Here is a 21,074-nt window from a genome sequence, read left to right as displayed (position 1 = left end):
TCCCCCTACTCTCTTTGCAAAAATCAGAGAAATTGATGAATTTTGAACCACTTCTCCAAAAACTTCCCCTTCCCCTTCCCCTTCCCCTTCCCTTCCCTCCGAATTCCTTCCGAATTCCTTCCTTCCTTTCTCTCTTGTAAATAATTTTAACTGAATTTTTAGAGAAGTACTTCAAAATTCATCAATTTCTCTGATTTTTGCAAAGAGAGTAGGGGGAAAGAACAAACCCCAGGCAACTCATTGCTAAGTTTTGAATTTGACATGCAGAACAACAAATTCATTCAAAATGAGCTTTGCTTTACTGTTAGTCATTTGTACCAACCTGCAATTAAAAGGCTCAGCATTTGTTCTCATCGCTTTCTAAAATTACATTTTCCACTTCCTAGGCCCTGGCCTCAGGCAGTGGGTTTTTGGAGCAATCATGCCTTGGTAATTAATGTTTAAAGATGAATGTTGCAACTTCTAAAACAGTGTTGCTGAGTAAACATACGGCAAAAAGGATACAAAAACTACAAGGCTTTTTACTGGAAGCTGCAGAGTTTGGAGGCATTATTCTTAGAGCTCCCAGCTACAGTGCATTTGATTACCCCTTTCTCCATTCTTTCAGATGGAGGAGACAGCCATGCTTAAAAAAAAAGCAGAGGAAAATAAGTATCGCCTCTAATCTGTCATTTTTTTGTGCTACTGACTCATCACCACAGAAAGCTTGCTGGGAATGGTTAACTCAGAGAGAGGAGACAAATCTTTGACATGGTCTGTAGCTATAACATGACCATTTTGGATTTTTGCAAAAGAGTGGGAGGACAAGAAATAAAACATGAAGGGAGGAAGGGGTAAAAATGGAATGGGAGAGGGCAAATTGTAGTAATAAGTTCCCTTCCTATGTCACGTCCCTTCATTTGTCATGAGTCTGCCTTTTTTCTGTGGAAGCCACAGCTTCCAGTCTGTTACTAACCCAGCTGGATTTACCTGTGACAGCAGCCCATCCTACACAGGGCTTCTGTATGTGACAGAAGTGCTCCTCAGTAGCATTAGCTGAATCTCTCATTGAAGCATTTTTCAGTGCTTTAAAAGTTAAGTTGCTGTATCGCCCCTTTCTAACAGAAATCCTTAGCAACTGAAAAGGCAGTTGGGAAAATCAGCAACTTCAGCATTTCAGGAAGGGGAAAGGGTAGTCTTGATTGAGATTGCCTCCCTACTTTAGGCATCTGACTTGGGCATTGCAATCCTGATTCAGACCTTTTGGAAGACACACCTCATGTCTAATGTTTCCCAATAGGTTGGCATGATGCAGCTGCCTCTTCACCTGAGACTCCTGAGACAGGAAAAGTGGGAAAGCACTTGCAGTCTCATGAGTGATTTCTGTAAAAAGGGGCAGAGGGTCCCACCGTATGATGAGAGGGGTGCTGTTTTTTGCACACAAAAATCTTTCCTGGTCTAGCAAAGGCAATGACAAAATCCTAAACAGATCAGCTGGAACAAGAACAGAATACTGCTTTGGACTAGTTTTCCTTTTTTTTTTTTGCCATCTTCTTTTCTTTCTTCCAGAAAAGAGAATAAAATTCCCAATCCAACATTCAACTGTGAGGTTGGCTAATCAAGTTTGAAGCAGGTGCTTTGGGCTTTGTTACTCTTTGATACTGTTTTTGCTTAGAAGAAACCAAAACCCAAAGAGCTCTTGGAAGAACTCACTGTGTCTGATTCTGCATTTAAGTGGAAAAATGGAACCTCCCAAATAATCTTGCCTTTCTGGAAGTGAAGTTCAGGCTCTAAGAAAGATTAGTAAGAGACTCATTCAGCACTAGTCATACTCATTTGGGTAACAGGCAAGTTTCTGCCTGTGCTCACTTCTAGTATTCATTATAAATGTGTATCAGTGACTTCCTAAGCAGTAATTCCAGAACAGTAAATGAAGTATTGTCTTCTGCTTTAATAATTTTCCTGTTCTTTTAGCATGGTTTATGTACCATCAGCATGCTGATACATTAAGTGGCTACCAGTGCTTGGCTATTTTATTATCCATTGCTTTAGTGATCTGTCCAGACTCCTGATCCTAAAAGGATTAAGCTAATTTTTAGATGATTTTGCTGTTGAAGCACAGTGGTTTTGAATTGTTTTGTTTGTTTGTTTTTATGACCTCTTTAAAGGTTTTCCAGTAAAGATGAGGGCCTATTTGTACTAAATTTATGCCTGCTTGCTCAAAATAGCTTGCTTTTTTTTTAATGTTGATTTTTCAGAGATCTCTTAAAAAACGCAAGTCCAGAAAGCACTTCTGCAGGATACAGGGTGCTTCAGTTACACTTCATGTTAAACATGATACAGATCATTCAGATCATTCAGCATTTTGCTAAAATGAAGCAAATGGAATGGAAAATACTTTGGTATTAAAAGCAGTATGTCTTTCAAGAAATGTTTAATCCTAAACAGATCATTCAAATGGAGTGTAATAAAGACTGCTGCAGCTAATGAAAAGATTTTGTTCAACTCAGTGGGTTATCAAACAGGCAGAGATAATATGCGTGCCCTTGCTAACAGTGTTCACTTAGCTGTGTTTCCTTTCCTAGACTGGAAATTAGATTTCCTTCTCCATTGTTTATATAGAAAAACTCAAATTATTCAAGAAGATCATGTGGGAGCCACTGTTTTTAGAAGAAAGAGCTGCATTTGAATAAAAGATACCACTCAACTTCATGTTCAGCCACTTAGCAGTAGCCAAAATAAGCATCCTTGCCATGTTTTTGAGCTGAAGCACTACAACAGGCTGTATGTGTCTGCTGCACACACCCCGTGCTGCAAGGAAGGACTGTGCAAGAGCCTGCACCGATAAACAGCAAGCAGCCAGCTCACACGTGTGTGTGCATGTATTCCCACTAGTGAGCATGTGCATTAAGCCACCCACGTTTATACACCTCAGGCTGGAAATGTCTATCTTTTCTTTTTTCCTATGCTTCATTCCCAGCTTATTCCAAATCTTGTCCCCAGACTTGACCTTCTTTGTTCTTACCTTGCCTACTTTGAAGGCTTTGGACCTGAATTGAGCAGGTTCCTAACATCTTCAGCTGTCTCCGGACCACACTTCGATTGGTACATATGTATGTAGAAGGCATTTTGAAAGATCTATGACTGTTGATTTCCAAGGCTGTTTCATAAGGACCAAGACTCAACAAGAAGTAAGCAGAGGCACAAGAGCAAATTGGTTAGAGGCACAGTCACCCTTTGGGTGATATTTGGGTGATATTTTATCAGGGATTAGGATAAAATTTAGGGATCTGGCTTTTTACTTGGCACCACAGCATAATTTGGTGTCCTTATTTTGTTTTGTTTCTTGTTCTTTCTCCTCCATATTTCTTCACCTTTAGAATTAAAATGGCCAAGGTAATTTATGCTCCAAATTTATTTTCTTGTTCTGAAACTTGCAGTGAATACTGTAGGTTTTTCTCAAGGAAAACATTTCTCTAAATCTTTCTCTTAAGGTGCCACATACAGAGAGTTTCTCTCCAGGAGTATGGGGTAGGGAGAAAAAAACTCTATTAGTGAGCCTTTTGCTATGTAACCTTTCCTTAAAATGCCAGCAACTGAGCTTCCACAGAGAGAACAACAAATATTGAAAGAGGAATGTGAAGGACATTATGAAACAAGAAAGTAAGAAAACTTGCTCAGACAAGTTTCTCAGGAAAGGTGATGTAATATGTACTGTAGAAAATCCTAGCAGTTGACATAACTAAGTTTCTTTCTAAATAGCTGTGGATGCCAGCAAGCTGGGAGAAGCGAAGTGTACAGCTGGGAATACAGCTGAGCAGACTGTTTTGTCCAAAAGAAATATAGCAGGTGTAAAACTTCTTTTCAGAAGATGTCATTGAAGTTTAATTGAAAAGTGTCCTTTTAATTAAGGCTGAGTGACCACTGAATGAAACTCCTTTCTGTTGAGGCTGTTCTTGGTGATACTGTAAGATTAACTCCTGCAGGCTGGCAGTACTCAAGAGGCTGCTGTTGGGATGCCATGGTACACAGTTCTGTAGCAAGTGCTCAGTCCCATTCATGGACTTCTGCCGATGTTTATCAAGCTTTTTAACAGCTGTCTTGAGAATTGCCCAACTTTTTATTGATTGACTTGTTCATATTTCAGCCTGGTTTCCTACATAAATGACTGTTCTCAACCCGTGTGTTCTGCACGTGTCTACGTCTGTATATATAAAATTTGGGAATCTCCCTCTCTGTTTTAACTGACTTGACAAAGACACACAGGGTCTTTGAGATAATGAAAATATTAGAATTTTGTGGCAGCACATGGCTGAATACTGGAGAACATCTGGATCTTCTCTTCAGGGGAAAGGCTGCAGGGAACTATGCTCTCTGACAGCCTTGGAGACTCCAAAGGGGCCAGACCTGGAGTATGTCAGGTGATCTTATTCCATTTCTCACACAGCTTACAAATTTAAAGGTCTTGGTTGCAGACTGGAATGTTTCATCTTAAAAATCACTGGTTCCTCTACTTTGTTCTTCCTGGTAATTATAGAGCAAAATAATGCATGTGCAGAGACTGATACACTCAATGTGCCATTAGAAGTGCCATTTTCAGGTAGGTTAGTTCATAAAAGTTGGATAAACTGCCAAACAAGAAGTCCCAGCTCATGGACTATTGTGGATTTTTTCATCATTACAGAGGAAGAACTGTATAGGTGGAATGTCTGTTACAAAAATTCTATTTAGTTATGGGGCTGACATACATTATCTGTTACCTCCGTTTTACAAATACTGTTAGCACTGTTCAGGCAGCCAGCAGGCATAGTTTAATGCAAAAGAGTGTGTGGTTATTTTCATAAGGTTTCTATGAATAAGGCTGGAGAAGGCTGCAGGAGATCGTTAAGGTTTTTGATGGCACTGCTTTCATGTCAACATGTCCCAACTTCTCTCTTTACTATAAATTGGTTATAAGGAAAACTAAGGTGGTAGGACTGACAGTGCTAGATGTCTTTGAATGGAAGGTTGAGTGACCATGTTGGAGCCTTAGGAATGTTTGAATATTCTTCCCCTGTCTCTGATACATACCCACTCATACATTTTCTCTTTTGTTTTAGGTGGAGTCTGGATAAGAGCTGTCAGGAGGGCTTTTTATCCAGTTTGAGGCTGAGTGATAGCAATCTTGAACCACAGTTTTAGAGGAGTGGCACCAAAAAGCCTGATGTTAATGCTGAGTGCTTTACAGGACGAGTAACACTCCCTGCTTCCTCAGCTGCCTGAAAATCAAGCCATAGATACTGACCTTCCATCCATATAAGGTAAGTCAAGGCTGCATCAAGCATGACTGAGTTTAAAATACAGTTATCAGCTATCATACAACTGTTTGAAATGAAGCCAGGGGAAAAATCACTAGAGTGCAATGCTGTGTAGAGGACACTAATATTGCCAGATCTCTCCCTGTTGTGCTAAAACTACAGTAAGTTATGTCTTGTTAGTACACTCTAGTGCTGTGCTGAAGCTGGGCTACATTTCAAGAGCTTCCTAAGTTATAGCAGTGCTGAGGCTGGAAAACTGCAGTAGAAAAAGCCCTGCTCACTGCAAAACACAGACATGCTACTTGGCCATGACAAATGTTCAAGATTTCTTTGTGCAGCTTTAATTTGCTTCCTAAAATGCAAAGTGCAGCAGACATCTAAGCTGACTGTTTACTTAAGAAAATAAGTGGCAGTCTACTTTTTTTTTTACTGGGGTAAAAAATCCAAGGATCTCACTTCTTACCCATCAAAGTAACAACTCTCTATTCCTAAAGACACAGTCTCCAGAAAGGTTACTGTATACTTAAAGAGACCTTTCAAAAGTAACTTTCAAAAAAAACCAACCCCAAACCAGTCCCTTCTTCTGGAATACAGTATCCCCAAAGTATCTCTTAAGGTTACTGTATCTCTAATATAAACCATTCAAAAGCCTCAATTTGGGTTTTCCTTGTCATTTGCTGGGCTCCATTTAACAGAACGTTTCCCCCAGCTGAGGCTTGATGGCAACAGTGATGTGGTAGGAGGAGCAGAGCAGCTGGCTGCTCTCATTTGACATAGAGATGAAATCCAGGCTCCAGTTAGCCTTTAGGCCAACATTTGATAAAAGTCTCATGTCACACTCGCATATGAAGCCCTTTTCTATTCCCACATAACCTACATGCATACTCTTGTTTCCCTATAGACATTCATTTGTGGCTTGAAAAGCTCATGTCAGATATGAAGCTATTAAAATCTTTCATGATTTTTTATGTTTATTTTTTTTGGTATTTGAGCACAGTTGCTAGAAGTGTGAGAATGGTTGCTGCTCCTGTTTTAATTTCTTCACCTCTGCACTCCTCAACCAGATGACATTTTAAGCTTTTAAATGGTATAGCGGGGAGCACATTAAACATCGGGTCTGAGAGAAATGGGAAACAACATGATGGGACTGCAGCTTTGGGTGCTGCAAACAGCCCAAATCTCCGTATTAAAAATTAAACACTTTTTTAGTTTAAAGTGTGAATGATCCCTCAAAAAGCTACATGAGATCCCTTTTCTGGGTGATGGAATGTATGCCTGCTTAGTTTGCTTCCTATGAGGTTATTAACACTTGCTGCATCTGTAACTGCTGGTTATTGAAGGAAGGACTTAACTCCCTACCAGAACCCTGGGACTAATCAAAACATTGCCATTAACGTTTAATGAGAAAGTTGTTGCTTTCACCAATAAAGTGGCTTAGACTCTTAGTCACCTAAAGCACAAATGGCACATACTGCATCATAGTTAACAAGCAGATTTTGGAAAAAAACACAGTCAGAGGAGTTCAGCTTGTTGCATAAGCTCAAAATAACTGGCTGATTTCTTCTTATGTTCCCCACCAGTACTGGATATTATGTATGCTAACTAGTATTCATCTCTCAGCAAAGTATCCAGACATTGTAGGGCCAGTTCTTTCTTCCAGTAAGAACTCTGCATCATAAAACACCCCAGACAAAACGTGCCCAGGGGAAAATCCCATGCTTATAGGAGCTTCCAAGCCCTTTCAACCATTTACTTCCCTAGCTGCTTGTCTTGGGTGGAGGAGAATGGCCTGTTAGAAAGGAATGGCCAATACAAATGCAAAAGAACAAATAAGACACTTGAGGGTGTGTCTAATGGATCCAAATATCCAGGACAGCAAAGAAGTATTGCTCGTCATCTGTGCTGGCCTCAAGCAGAGGAACCAAACTGGTAACTTTTAGCTCTGTCAGCCAATTCTGCCGTTTTGGAACTGGGACTGGATTTATACTGGAGGCATCACAAGAGGAGAGTAACATTTTGGATGCTGTGGGTCCTCATTACTAAATTTATAAAGATTAAAATAAACTACCACAGTTTCACAATGCCTTTACCAAGAGAACAGTAAGAGCAGTGAATAGTGCATTTTATTGCAAATGCTTCATTTAACAAAGATTAAATATGCATCTGAACACTGTCACTTTGAGATACATTCCTCTAATCTGACTTTGCACCTGCTTATTGTGGTATAAATCAAGAATTGTTCTACCAAAGTCAGCAAAGTCATTATCTGGTTTTAAACTAAAAAGAGAGAAAATCTTGCTTTTTACTTCTACAGCAAATCACATTCAATTCAGTATGAATACAGCAGTATGTTTAAGTGCAATGCAAGAACAGAGACAATTGGAAAATCCATGTCCTAAATTCAGTACAGGGTTCTGGAGCTGAATTTCCATCTGAGCACTCTTGAACACTGCAGTATCAAACCTCCTTTTCCTGCAGTGTAATCTAGTTTATTTTCCTCAGAAAATATATTTTCCTTTTTGTAAACAGAGGCCACATGAAACACGTGGTTATCTTCTGAGCAAAAATCTCAAGGACCATGGCTTATACATATTAAAAAGCCAACAACCCACAAACTTCTGTTTTGAAGCTAAATGCAGGTTTTTAGTCTATCAGCATTTTTATGCCATGCCAGTTTTTTGCATAGTGGAAAATATGCACCCTTAGGAGAATAACAACTATAAGTTGTTAAAAACCGAATTATCTAGGAAGGTAATTTTTCTCATTGTGAAAGTGGCTTGTCAGATATTAGTGAAATGAATTAGTCACTTAGCACACCTTTCACAACCTCTAAAAATTAGATTATGGCCTATACATTCCCATGAGTAACAGGAGCAGCTCTCCTCTTTGTGTATACAGCAGTATCACTCCACAGTTTCTGATTATGTTTTATTCACATGGAAGCATAAATCTGTCATAAATCAGTCCAAAGCCTAAAACTAACCAAACCAGTTCATATTTCTCACATGAGCTATTCTATTTGCATGCCGTTCCAGATTAAACATTTCTTGTTGTGATGTAAAAAGATTCTGAATACATGGTACTCAATGGAAAAAGGTTACAGCATGACATTTAGAAGATGTATGTGTGAAGAAGAAGGGAAAGCAGGAAAACAACAGGGAAAGAAAGGAACATTCGCTTTTGACCATCTCAGTAGAAGAAAGTGAATTGAGCAATACCTACCCAATTCATCCTTTGCTTTATCCCTCTGCTTACTGGAACTATTCAGAGTAGAGAAGTGCAAGCAGGATCTCATCAGTGTATGTAAATATGTGAAGGGAGAGTGTGAAGAAGACAGAGCCGGGCTCTGTCCAGCAGTGCCCAGGGATGGGACCAGAGGTGATGGGTACAAGCTGAAACACAGGAGATGCAGTCTGAACATCAGGAAACATTTTTTTCACTGTGAGGTTGACAAAGAGCTAGCACAGGTTGCCCAGAGAGATTGTGGAGTCTCCATCCTTGGAGATACTCAAAAGTTGTCTGGACATCATCCTAGACAACCACCTGTAGGCAACCATGTTTGAGTGGGGATACTGGAGAAAGTGACCTCCAGACACCTCTTCTGACCTCAGCCCTTCTGTGATACTGAGATGCTGCTTTGGTCTCTTGTCCGTGAGAAAGGGAGGCAGCTTATTTTCTTAGTTGGTTCCCTTCAATCAGGAGCAGCAAATTTGAGAAATGCAAAGGGTGCTCCAGCAGCCAGGAGTTCTGGAAGAGACCCCAATAAGCACATAAAGTTTGCAGTGGGAAGGAGTGGAATGTAGAGTCAGAATAGGCAACTTTACATCTGGAAAATTAATCGAAACAAAGCAAAAGAGCAAGAATTACGTATTACTTCCACTTCAATCACTCCAAGAAACATTCCCATCCTTATTGTCTCAGAGAGGGAACTGGGATGTAACTCATAAATATACATCAAGTGTCACCTGATGACTACAGCTTTGTGCCAGTGGCTTTGGGAGCATAGGAGGAATGCTGAGAGCTACTGTGAAAGGACTTGTCACGTACAAAAGCAAAGCAAAAAACCTGGATGCCTGAATGTTATGATGTTTAATTTCAGTGCAGACAACTGAGACCTTGGTACTTTCTGGGACTATAATCATATTTTCCAGACTGATTTACCATATCATTCTCCTGCACAGGATGAAGCTAAGCACATCAAGGGGTGCTTAGGTCCCAGAGTTTTATAGTGCCAGTTGCTGGTGCTGCAACACTTAGCTCTGGCCCTAGACAAGAATCCCAGACTTTGAGGCTGTACTGTGTTCACACTGGAAGAAACATGGTAAAAAGGGTCACATACCTCCTCCATCTCCTGTGACTAGCTTGTCTTCTTGAATGCCAGCTCTCCTACATCTTAAAAAGTATCTGAACTGGACTTAATGCAGTGCAGGGCAGCTGAAGAAGTTAAAAGGCAAGTTCAGTGCCAGGTTTAACACTGGATCCTTCTCTTGGTTCACATCCTTCCTGGTAAAGCTTCCCATGAGCATGGCAGGACAAGGTAGCTATTTCTTTTTCTTCCTTAAGTGAATATTGCAAAAGGACAGTGCTGAGGAGGCTGAAACTTTCAAAAACATAAACTTTGTAATGCTGAGTTCAAGCAAAAATGCAGCACTTTCAAATCATGCCTGGCACATTAAGGTAACCCTGACAAGCAAGATACAGAAGTGCAAATGCAGCTTTAATGTAGAAGTAGCAAGCTTCTGTCTGAAAATACAACATCTTGCCAAGTTACAAAGAGGGCATTTTTTCATACTTTGCAGTAGACAATCCTGTTATCAAATGCGGTGGTACTGTTGAAAGTGGAGGAGGAGCTCTTTTCACATCTTTTTCTAGACTATTTCTGCTTCTAATAAATACAAGTGCCTGCTGAAAAGCTCTGTGCTAAAGTGCCTGGGTTTCTTTAATGGGGACCTCAGAGGAGCACTGCTGGGGTTAACATTCTGTTTTTCCCAGGCATATACAAGTGTATTGCAGAAGGCACTATGCAACTAGTGTTCACAGAGTTTATAATTTCCTGTTGGAACAGCAAAGAAAAGAAGGTCATTGATTTAAACCAGAGAATACAAATTATTTCCTGCCCACAAAGCTGCCAAATGCTTGGAGTTATTGATTTTTTTTCCTCCCTGCTGCTAACCAAACACTTCTGGTCCTGTCATGGGCATCATCAGCTTATTGACTAAGTAAACATAACCCGTTAAGCTGAACATTTTAAAAATAATAGAAAATTGTAGTGGCTTTAGTAAAAAAAAAATTACAGAAAGGAGAGGAGAGGAAAAACAGTTCCTGAAGTTAATTAACTTTTATGTAGATTCAAGTTTCTACAATATAGATTTGCATCCAAATGAGAGAGCAAGGAATAATTGAAAGAAGATTCAGGGAAAAAAAAAAACAAAAGCCCGTTCCTAAAAAAAGCCAAAAAGAGGAGGGTGCAGGGAAGCTGGTGCTTCAGATTTTAAGACCTCAAGTAAAAGAAAAAATTACTGCATAATTGAGATTGAAAGGATAAAACCATGTGGCAGCAGCATGGTGAAGGCATGTTTTTATTTATTTATTTACTTACTAGCAGCAGGAGGTCTGTGCTATTGTCTGCATTTTTTTTTTTTTAAGTCAGAGCTGAGCACAGCTGATGCCTAGCCTTGGAACCTGTCAGTTCGAAGATAACACATACAGTATTAATAAACGTGGAACAATACTTGCTGTCAAGTTGGTTACAAGGCAGTAGTTCACTGAAGGGAGCCTGACAATGTCAAAAAGCATTAGACCAGAGCCAGCAAATGCTTTATACTCTACAGCTGAACCCAAAAGATGAATTGATGCCCTGGATGTGACTTTAAGGCATCTGTCTGCTCTGGAGAGCATGTGTTTGTCTGAAGAAGCAGGGAAACAAGTTGCTTTTCCCTCCTCCTCCAGCCATCTGCCTACACGAGGGAGGCAAAGACCAAGACACAAGAGAACAAATCCTAGTATGCTGTAAATGGACAGGGATACCTTACATACAAAATAGCATTTAAAAGTAGGAGTGCACACTCCGGAGAGGTGTTTACAGGCAGCTCTGAACAGCAGGGAGACAGCTACCAGGCTGGGACACTGCAGAGAGGACTGGCTTTCCCCTGGGACTGGCTGTTGCAGGTGGCTTCCCTGGCCATGAGCCTTGCAGTCCTTTGGTGTGAGAGTCAGCAGCGAGAGAAGAGCCAGTGGGAAGAGACACCAGGAGGGAAGTAAACAAGCAGATTACAAAGTGATGAAAAATGAGGGTATCAGTCTTCAACAGTGGCTTAGAAGAAGGTGTGACTGTTTCCTCCACCCCCTCACCTTCATGCCTGTTGACTGAAGAATACCATTAAGGCAGGAAGTCACAGATTATTAATGACTTGTTAACAGCTTCTTTAATTTTCTAATAAGTGCCAGCTGCAGCTCCTGTAATTATTCTGCTGGTCCTACAACATGCCCTGTGCCAGACTGCAAAATACTTTATTTTTTTTGTCTGGAATACGTTGTCGTGCTCTTAACATGTGCATACTGCACATGGGCGATTGCATGCCTAAGTAAAATTACATCTTGGGCTGTAAGAGCACTTTGCAGCCATTAAATATTGATATCTTCCAGCAAAGTAGGAACCAGGAAGTGTTAAGTCACTTATTTTTGCATGTGTGAATTAAGACACCCAAAGTTTATAGTTTTAGCCACAGTGATACAGTGAGTCAGTCCCTGAGCTGCTTGCGAAACCTGGAAGCACTCTTCTGCTTTGTTTGTGCTGGTATAATCTGAACTGCAAAATTCATGGATAGGTTGGATGTAACACTAAGCAGGAGCTTTTTCTATGTAAGCTGAGGTCCCTAGGAGTAATATTTTATGAAAGTGATGGTATCCATCATGCTTTCTAATTCCCACCACCACAGAGCTGAGTAGCATGTGATGGGAAAACAAAACATAAACAAACAGAAATGGATCACAGCCCACCTATGTGTCTCACATATACCACATTTGTCAAATTTCATTGTGTTGAGCCCTTGGTAATCTAGTGTTTAATCAACAAACCCCACATACAAGTATTTGAAGATTACTGTTTTCTGAGGAAATAGTGTATGTTGTTAGCAGCCCTGTCTGAAAGCTACTAGTGAGGATGTGTCTTGAAAATGCTGAATTTTCAAAGATCTTTTAGAAGACAGTGATCTTGTAAAGGTATCACCTGTTGAGCACACACAAAGCATACAACGTTTTGAAAAATCTCACCCATCAACAGTACATAAAGGTGTGGTCTGTGCTTTTGTCCATCTCTTGGACTGTCACACCTCCTTGCTGGACAAAGCCCTGTGCTGTAGCTTCATAGGGAAACCTTGTCCCCCTATCTCTAAAGGTAGGTTCGCTGTAGGAAACAGCCCTGGAGTTGTGCTGAATCTGTTTAGTCTGGCATGTTTTAGCCTAAGAGAGGGAATGGGCAGGGAACAGGGAACAGCCCAGGTCTCTGGGAATCAAGTGCATGACCTGGCACTGGCTTCCTGTGAAGTTGTTCTGTGTTTTTCTGCCCCAGCTCTTCAAAATTAAAAAAAAAATCCCTGCCTTCCCTAACAGGAGCTATTGAAGGACCGAAGATTTAGTGAAATAACATTCAAATTATTAAATAGAGAGAGATTTATTCCTTAAAATCTTTCCCACACGTATTCTGAGGAGTTAAATAGGGATTGCAGTCAGCTGTTCTCTGAAATTCCTCTTGTCCTGACTAATTTTTGGAAGGCAATCTGATTCATGTCCAACTATCTTGTGAGCATCCAGTATATCTTTTCCTTTTTCTAAGGGGGGATGAATAAATCGGTAGCTACTCCCCAGATGAAGTTAAAGGTCTGACTCCAGATGCTGCACATGCAGTGTGGCAGGTTCCATCATTTCCTTTGCCCTTTTGCACTCTCTGTCTTGCACAGCTCTGTGCACAAGTTAACAAGCTGGATCTGTCTGAACAGAAACCCTCAAGTACTATGGGAACTTATTTTCTTTCTTTTATTTTTAATGGTTCCCATCATAATTATTTTTTCCCTTTTTAGTCTCTCTGATAATAGAATGTTTCTAGGTCAGAATCCCTGTTGGTCTTGTGCTGTTTTTGGTCCCCAATGCTTATTAAAAAGTCACGAGTCTTTGAGGTTAGCTTTTCCCCAGATCCTAATTTGTGTTAACAGATTTAGCTGATACTGAACCAGTTCTGCTCATATGGGCAAGGACCAACTTCTGGAAGCAATCCAGGTGTACAAGATATTCAAAAGTAATTAATTTTCTTTAAAGCCTTGAGCTGTAAGCGTTGATCTGATATATTTTAAAAGGGACTTGACTTTCAGAAGGGTAGGGTCCTTCTTTTCTGAAGGAGGGGCCTTTCTGGGAGGGTTTAGAGATGGGTACTTGAAATAAACTTACCCCATCTGAGGATCTGGGGGGGTAGCATTTTTTTTAGTTTTGGTTTTCAGTAGGAAGTAAGGATAAGAGCAGGGTGTTGTAAAGTGCCAAAAGTATGTACTGCTGTAATACTATATAATAAAAAGCATTAGATCAGCAAGGTGTTTGGGCACAGGACTGCAAACCTTCCCAGCTCCACTGATATTTTTAAAAGCTTTGTAAATCAGGCTCTGTGCTGATCACAGCAGAGCAGACCACATCTTTTAGCCCCTCATTTCCAGGGGCAGACAAGGGAGCAAGCATCATATGATTTACACTATGTTCCTGCTTTAAACATTTTTTCCCTGTGACTGCCCCCCCTGGCATTCAGTTCTTTTAGGTCACTGTCTACTGCATGCCTGTTTAATGCATGCACGTGGATGATACTGTTGGAGTTAGTAAGACTACAGACAAGCATAAGCCTTATCAGGATTGGAGTTAGAGACTGTAAACTTCCAGGTCGGTACTAACTTTTAACGTAGCCACATGGAGTTCCTAGCCCAATGACATCTGCATTACTTCTGTGAACTTCTGACACAATTTTCTTTTATTTTCACACAGTAAAATGTAACCTGTTAGCCAATAAGGTTATCACAGATTCCTGCTGTTTTTTGGTTTTTTTCCCACATCTCAGGATTTAGTAAGTTGACTTAAATCTAGATTGGTCATTGGTTTTGGCTTTGAGATTTTGTCAGTGTCTTCAACATAATGGGTGTATTGGACATAGATAAATGCCCACAAACTGCAAAGAAAGATAAGTAGTTACCACTGCACAGAAAGAATTGCAAACTCTTTGATCTTTCCATGAGAAGTGAATTTGTACTCTTCCCCGCTCCCTTACCTTGCAGGTTCAGTGAACCTATACTAGGAAATTATATACAGGAAACACACATCACACTATGAAAACCTCACTGGCTTGACAGTCCCTTTCTGCTAAGCACAGAGTACTGTTCCCTCTCATCATGACAGCATGAGACACTCAAAGGACTCTATTTGCTATTTTTTTATGAGATTCTTTTGTTTTAACGTGCCCATTTGGAAGCTGGGCTGTGATGCAGGCTGCAGGGAGGTGCAGGGACAGCATAGAGCAATTCTTTTGAACCTTGGATTGCAGCACTCATGACCTCACTCCCAGCAGCAAGGAAGCCAAGAAGCTGTCCCACAGCTTTCTCAGGTAAACCACTCACTGTTAAACCCATAAACACTACTGATCTTTTCTTCTTGTACCTTGGATGCAACTTTTTCATTTACCCTACTTATGAATTCTTACTTTTAAATCCTTTGCAATTCACCTCTAAAATGCAAAAGGTGAACATTCACGTCTTCTTCCCCCCTCCATGGTGTCCAATTACAGAAACATACAATTAGGGATGTTAATGACAGATTATTAGGCATTAACCTATAATGCCATCCTCCAATAGCAGCAAAAATGGGTCACACTGTAGGTATAATTGTCCTGGTTCTCTAATAGTACACCCTGTGCCTTGTTTCTGCAATGCGTCCTTTGTATTTCAGTACAAAGTACGGGCAGCTCTAGTTGTGTTGGAGGGTGATCTGGAGCAGGCTGTTGAATCGCTGGCACATGGGCCCGGCCTTCAAAGAGACTGAACAAGCTAAGCTGTAGCATCTTTCCAATAAAGGATTTTGGCACCTGCCTTTGTTACCTGCAGTTAGGAAGACAGGCTCTCTTCACAGAGGGATAAACAGAGGGACACCAGGAGATAGTAGGAGTCCTTGGACAATAGGAATGGTGGCCTCACTGCTTCTATCTGCTCAGCACCACAGTGGTGGCTGGGAAGAAGGCACATAGAGGGGTGAAGGTGGGTGTGCAGGAGGAAGAGAAATGCAGTGCAGGTGAGCCCACCGGATGAGACGGTGCAGCTTAAGAGCACAAAGGGAAGTTGTCTGTGACAGCGGAACAGAAATTCTGTTCTGTAAATAGAATAGAAACATGAAAATAAGAGTGCCCAAGAGAGGAGAAAAATGAAATGAAACTAAGATATCTGAAGTCACCGTGCAAGTTTTGTGCTAACTGCTTTGTAGCATGTACCGCAGGAGAAGTGATACAAGAGTGAGGTGGCTGTTTAGAGTCCTGTCTTGGGGTGACTTTATGATGCTGTATTCCCTTTCGCCTGCTCTATGCCAGACATGAATCCTGTGCCTTTCTGTGTCTTTAAGGGAGAGGGGGGAGAGCTGGTGGAATTCTTTCGGCGCTGTGTTCAAAACACAGATAAGCTCCCTGACTTCTCCTGCCCAGCTGCTCCACTTCTGCAGCAGGGAAGAGAATTACATTCCTTTTGCTTTTTTTAGCTAGTTTCTTGTTCATTAGCTGAAGTACAGAGCCCTGGGACTTCGGCTTCTTCTTCTCTTCTGGACTGTTCAGCAACACCAGAACATCATCGGGAGACCCTACACACCGGCCTGGAAGGGCCCATGCCGAACCCCAGCTCCGGAGAGGAGAGAGCCCCTCCCACAACGGACTCTGAAATCTCTCCTTCTCTCCACAGTGAGAAGTTTCATTATTTAGCATTATTCTTTTTTTCCCCGTGCCTGCGTGCACTTTACTTGTTAAATAAATAGTGTATTTTCTCACTTCCCTCCGAGGAAAATTCTTTCCGAACCTGGTGGGGCAGGGGTGGCTGTAACCTGCCTTCTATTAAAGGACATTCATTTCGGACATTCCTCCAAATTTTGTCTCAAACCAGGACAAGTCCTTAATCACTTTATTGACTACTTTCCCTTTCCATGTCAATTAGCTAGTAGCAAAGGCAGAAAATAAGCTCAACACTGTTTCTTGGCTTTCTTGCCAGTAGTCTTTCTCATATTAGAGTGGGCCCCTTAAAGCATTCTCACCAGGGCCAGCTACACATATCTAGGAACTGATTCACAAGGAGATCCTGGAAGGGACTATTTCAAGGCTGTCTAAAAAGGTGTTTTACCTCCCAAAATGCCAAAATATGTGTTTTCAGTGCATCTGAAGAGCAACTGAGGGGGAAAAAAAAAGAAAAAATGTATTAATCCTACTTTTGGGTTGACTGTGAATTAAGCAAACTTTACTACAAGTTTCTGAGGTCTTGGCGAAGGCACTCTATACATGCAAAGTTTTTGATGTTTCTGAGCATGCTGGCAGGGGGCAAAATTTGTGCTGCTAGCTCTCATAAATGAGGTAAATAATATGTTGAGGCTATTTCAATTTAAAAAGGGGGGAAAATAATATGCTGAAATCCTGTCAGAATACTTCTGCTGTACTGTCCTGTTTTTGGTGAGAGTACTAATGATGAAGGTATGTTGTAGACAGTGAGTGTCAAAAAGATGTCTCTAAAATGTTGTCTTAGCATGTTATTAGTATAGAAATTGGCTTACAGCCAGATGCCTGCCTTATAGATCTTAGAAGATCAATGGATGGGCAAGAAAGCAAGAATGTGAAATACAAGCGTGTGCTCGTGTGTGGTTTGCCTGGCATTCCCCTCACCTCCTGTGACTTCCTGGGTGGTTTGCTGAAAAGCTGTGCCTAGGGCCAGCTAAAAACCAACCAGCCCAAGGGAGAGTTCCACTGCAGAAGGGTCAGCAACAATTCCAGCCTTGAAGTTAGGTGCTCAGGTCTGTGTTCAGGTCTACCTATAAATTTTAATTTAATTTAATAGTAGTCTTTTGCTGCACCTATTTAGTGTGTCATTCCAACAACTCAGGACTTCAGTGGTTCAAGGTGGTTTAAAGGCTCCCAGCTGCTCGCATTGGTGGCCTGGCACTATATTGTCCTGGCCATGTGGGTAGGCAGTGGCCCAGATCGAGATAGGCAGCAGTGATCACTGAGTTTGCATGGATCAAGTTGCTTCTCTCTTGTTTCAGAGCAATATTATTGTTTGCTGTTTGGTCTGTGGTAGCACCCAGAGGCTGGAGATGCTGGAGGAATTTGGTAGCACCAGGGGGAGGAGAAGGACAAGGAGAAGGAGGAGGAAATGCCTTCCCCATAGAACCTGCAGCCGCAGCTCCATTGCTCAATTCCAGAGAAAATAAAATTAATGTTTGTGCTTGGTGAAAATGCCCTTCTTCTCCACTACCTGCCTTTATTAGAAGTGCCCGAGACCAACCTCTGCCACACAAATTTCAGAGACCAAACAGATAACCCAAATTTGCCAAAATAAGGGAGACTCTCTTAAGCCAGCCTATTTTTAGAAGATCCTCTGTGGAGAAAACGAAGTCTAATTAAAAACAGCCTTTACTGTTGCAGTAACCCACCATTTCACATGTGACCCTGGGAGTTTGTTAAATCTCATTAACAGCCTGAGTCCCACTTAGCTTCAAAGTCAAGCCTTCTCCTCCATATCTTGCTATTTTCAAGGCACAAAGAGAATGTCACTATTATTATTACTGTTAGTGTTCTGCCCTTTAATAGTTATTTTTTGAGAACACTACTTATAACAATTTAAGGTCTCTTCTTTTGGTAACTGTAGGTTTAGTGGTTTTGTGCATGCTAATCTCCACTTAGTCTTTTTTACCACTACAAATAACATGGAGGAAAAGGTATCTTTGCAGAACAGCGTAGCTTGGAAACTGTGCTTTTTAAATTACCAGCTGTGAAAAAGTCTGTTTTTCCACCAATTGACTTGCATACTCTTTTAGTGGTATAACAGGTTCTCAGGGGAGATCACCACTGATAGCAGCATGTACTTCCTCCTTAGGAGGCGATTGCCTGTTGTATCTATAAAATTCTCTCTAATACTTACAGCTCCTCGCTTGTGGCAAATGAAGTGGAGGGGGTTTGGTCCTTGCCTGTGAGAGCCTCTACAGTTTGCAACTTGTAAGTCATGTTCAGAGAGGCTCAGGATAGGAGACACACCTCTGCTTCCCTTCCTTAGTGAGCCACTCCCACAGCACTTCAGCAGAGCAGCCGATGGAGCAGCAAACACAGTTGGCCATAGGACAGAAATCCTACTGACAAGTCCTTGCAGACGACAGATCCTTACTACATTTTGGTCTTCCACAAGCTGTCACCATTCAGAAGTCAGCAGCAGCCATGTGCCAAAAGATGCTCAAGGCTGCAATATTCAGGCATCCGTTTCACAAGGGACCAGGATGGCAGGGAAGGGAAGCAGCAGCCCCCCTGTGAGGAATGCTCTGGGCTCCAAGGACACTTCTGTCCTTGGTTTTGGAGGCTGGCAGGGAATTGTGGGAACGATGAGAAAGTTTGCAGTCATGAAAGGCTTGTTAAAATGTGTAGCTCTGAACTTTTTCCTGCAGTGTGCTGTCATAGGTCTGGCTTGGGAAAACAGCTGAGAAACAAGTGGGACCAGAGCATCAAGGGCTAGACAGGGATGGGGTGGTCCAGCCCATGGGCTTCCAACTGTGCCTGAAAATGAGCAATGGAGACATTCTACCTGTTACCATAACGAGGGCCTTGGTGCACAACTTGGGTGCACCTCAGCTTTCCACATCTCTGCCTCAGCAGGAGCAGCAACAGAAGAGAGCTGTGGGCAGGGGCAGCACAGCACGAGCAGCCAGGCGTGCTGCGCAGGGCAGCAGTGCTTAATGGGATCACCACTGCTCAGCTGCCAAGCTCCCTTGCCAGATGGCACCGTCTCTACACTGCAACACTGGAGCGGAGGTGGTGATGAGAGTGTTTGTGAGCATGTGACTGATCAGCAATCAGCTTTTCTTACTTTCCATTTATCTCCCTGGTTTGGGTGTGAGCAGACTGTGAGACCTAACAAACCTCAAACCCACTGACAGCAAGTTGCAGAGCCTCTAATTTCCGCTGTTTAGGCAAGTCCCCTGAGCCTCAGTCAAAACCTTCTCACTGGTGCAAGAGCTCCTTGTCTTCCCACCTTTACTCAGCAAAATTCCAGCAGCACCCCCCATCCTCAGCCATTTGCATTCAATTACCCTGAATTTAATCACAGAAAGCAAATTTTGCCTGGCCACAACTTTGAAAGGGGCAAAAACAAATGCCACAGGTCACAAACTGTTATACCTGATCCTCTCTCCAGATTTACCATGGATTTTTTTTCCCCATCCCTATTATGGGGTGTTGGAGTCAAAGCCTCCTCCTGGCCAGATGAATCTTATAATAAACTTGGTTATTAATCAGATTTTGTGGGGATTTAAGGAAAGTTGCAAACACAAACAGGCGAGCAGAAAGTTCTCACTGTCCTTGTGAAATGACTACCACTGTTTCTCTGTAAAACCACACTTGCACATTTCCTCTGCTGTAACTTTTCATGCCATTCAAGTTCTCCAGGGTAAGTGAAGAAGAAAAAACTCATGAGAGAAACAGATCAGGAGAGAGAGAGTTGATAGCTGACTATACTAATGGCACAGTTTAGGCATTTTGGGGCATAAAATAGGCATAACATCCATATGCCTCTCTGGGTGGCTATCACTACTAGCAATCCACAAATCTGAAGTAATTTAAATATAAACATAAATACTAAAGGTTCTTAAAAATCAAGGAAACTAGTTAGCAGGAAAAGCATTCAACCTAGGAATAGCACACATTACAACTGAGTGCTAGTGCCAACAGGGCAGGAGATGAAATTTATACCCAAATTGCATTCACAGTTTTGTAGAATCATAAAATATGCTGAGTTGAAAGGGACCCACAAGGAGCACAGAGTCCAATTCCTATCCCTGCACAGAACACCCCAAGAATTACTCCAGATGCCCAAGAGCATTGTCCAGACTCTTCTTGAACTCAGACAGGCGTGGTGCTGTGACCACTTTCCTGGGGAGTCTGAGTTCCCTTCAGTTTAGAGCATGCAAGTATCAGTGTAAGGGCATGTCAGCAGAGTGGTGAGCAGAGGGAGGCTGCCCATGTCACACTGACTTGGCCATGATGTGAAGAAGTCCTGACACTTGTCTCTCCACCCTCACTGAACTGTGGTTGTCAGCTGAACAATACCTGACTAACACATACCTGAGGGATGCTAGAGGTGGTTTCCACAGCAGGACTCAAACAGCCTTGCCCAGGTCACATTTCTGTAACTGGTTTGGGCCTTGGTTTATTAATCAGCTCTCATTGAGTATACCACTTAAGCCACACCAACATATTGATGCCTTTTCCTGGTCTTAAAATCAAGAGTCAAACACGGTTAGAAGGGAAAAAGGGATTTTACCTTGGTATTTATTTTGAGGATTTTTAGGTGCACTATGTCCAGGTCGAATGCACTGAAAGGCACACCACAATGCACACCCCCGAAAGATCTGGTATAACAGTCTATAGTCTTACTAATTATGTTTTACTAATTAGCATATCTATCAAAAATTCCCCAATTAGAGGCTTGAATGAGCCCCTCCATCCCCTGGATGGTTCTATCTTAGTTTACAAAATGTGTTCTGGAG

The 21,074-nt window shown here is 41.7% G+C and overlaps 1 protein-coding gene across 3 annotated transcripts in view; it reads left to right on the top strand.

Moving 5' to 3' along the window:
• Nucleotides 1–21,074, top strand: part of LOC121671564 (cytochrome c oxidase assembly factor 1 homolog) — a 54,844-nt gene that overhangs the window by 23,350 nt on the left and 10,420 nt on the right. For all 3 annotated transcript variants that reach the window (XM_042043496.1, XM_042043495.1, XM_042043497.1), the window contains one exon: nucleotides 5,079–5,279. The gene's annotated coding sequence lies outside the window, so the exon portion shown is untranslated. The remainder of the gene's footprint in view (nucleotides 1–5,078; nucleotides 5,280–21,074) is intronic.

This window comes from Corvus kubaryi, unplaced genomic scaffold (genome assembly GCF_017639235.1).
Source record: "Corvus kubaryi isolate FWS band 111438036 unplaced genomic scaffold, C.kubaryi_AGA036_p1.0 37398, whole genome shotgun sequence".
NCBI lineage: Eukaryota > Metazoa > Chordata > Aves > Passeriformes > Corvidae > Corvus > Corvus kubaryi.
Note: the sequence above shows the minus strand (reverse complement) of the source record. Positions and strands in the feature narration are given on the sequence as shown.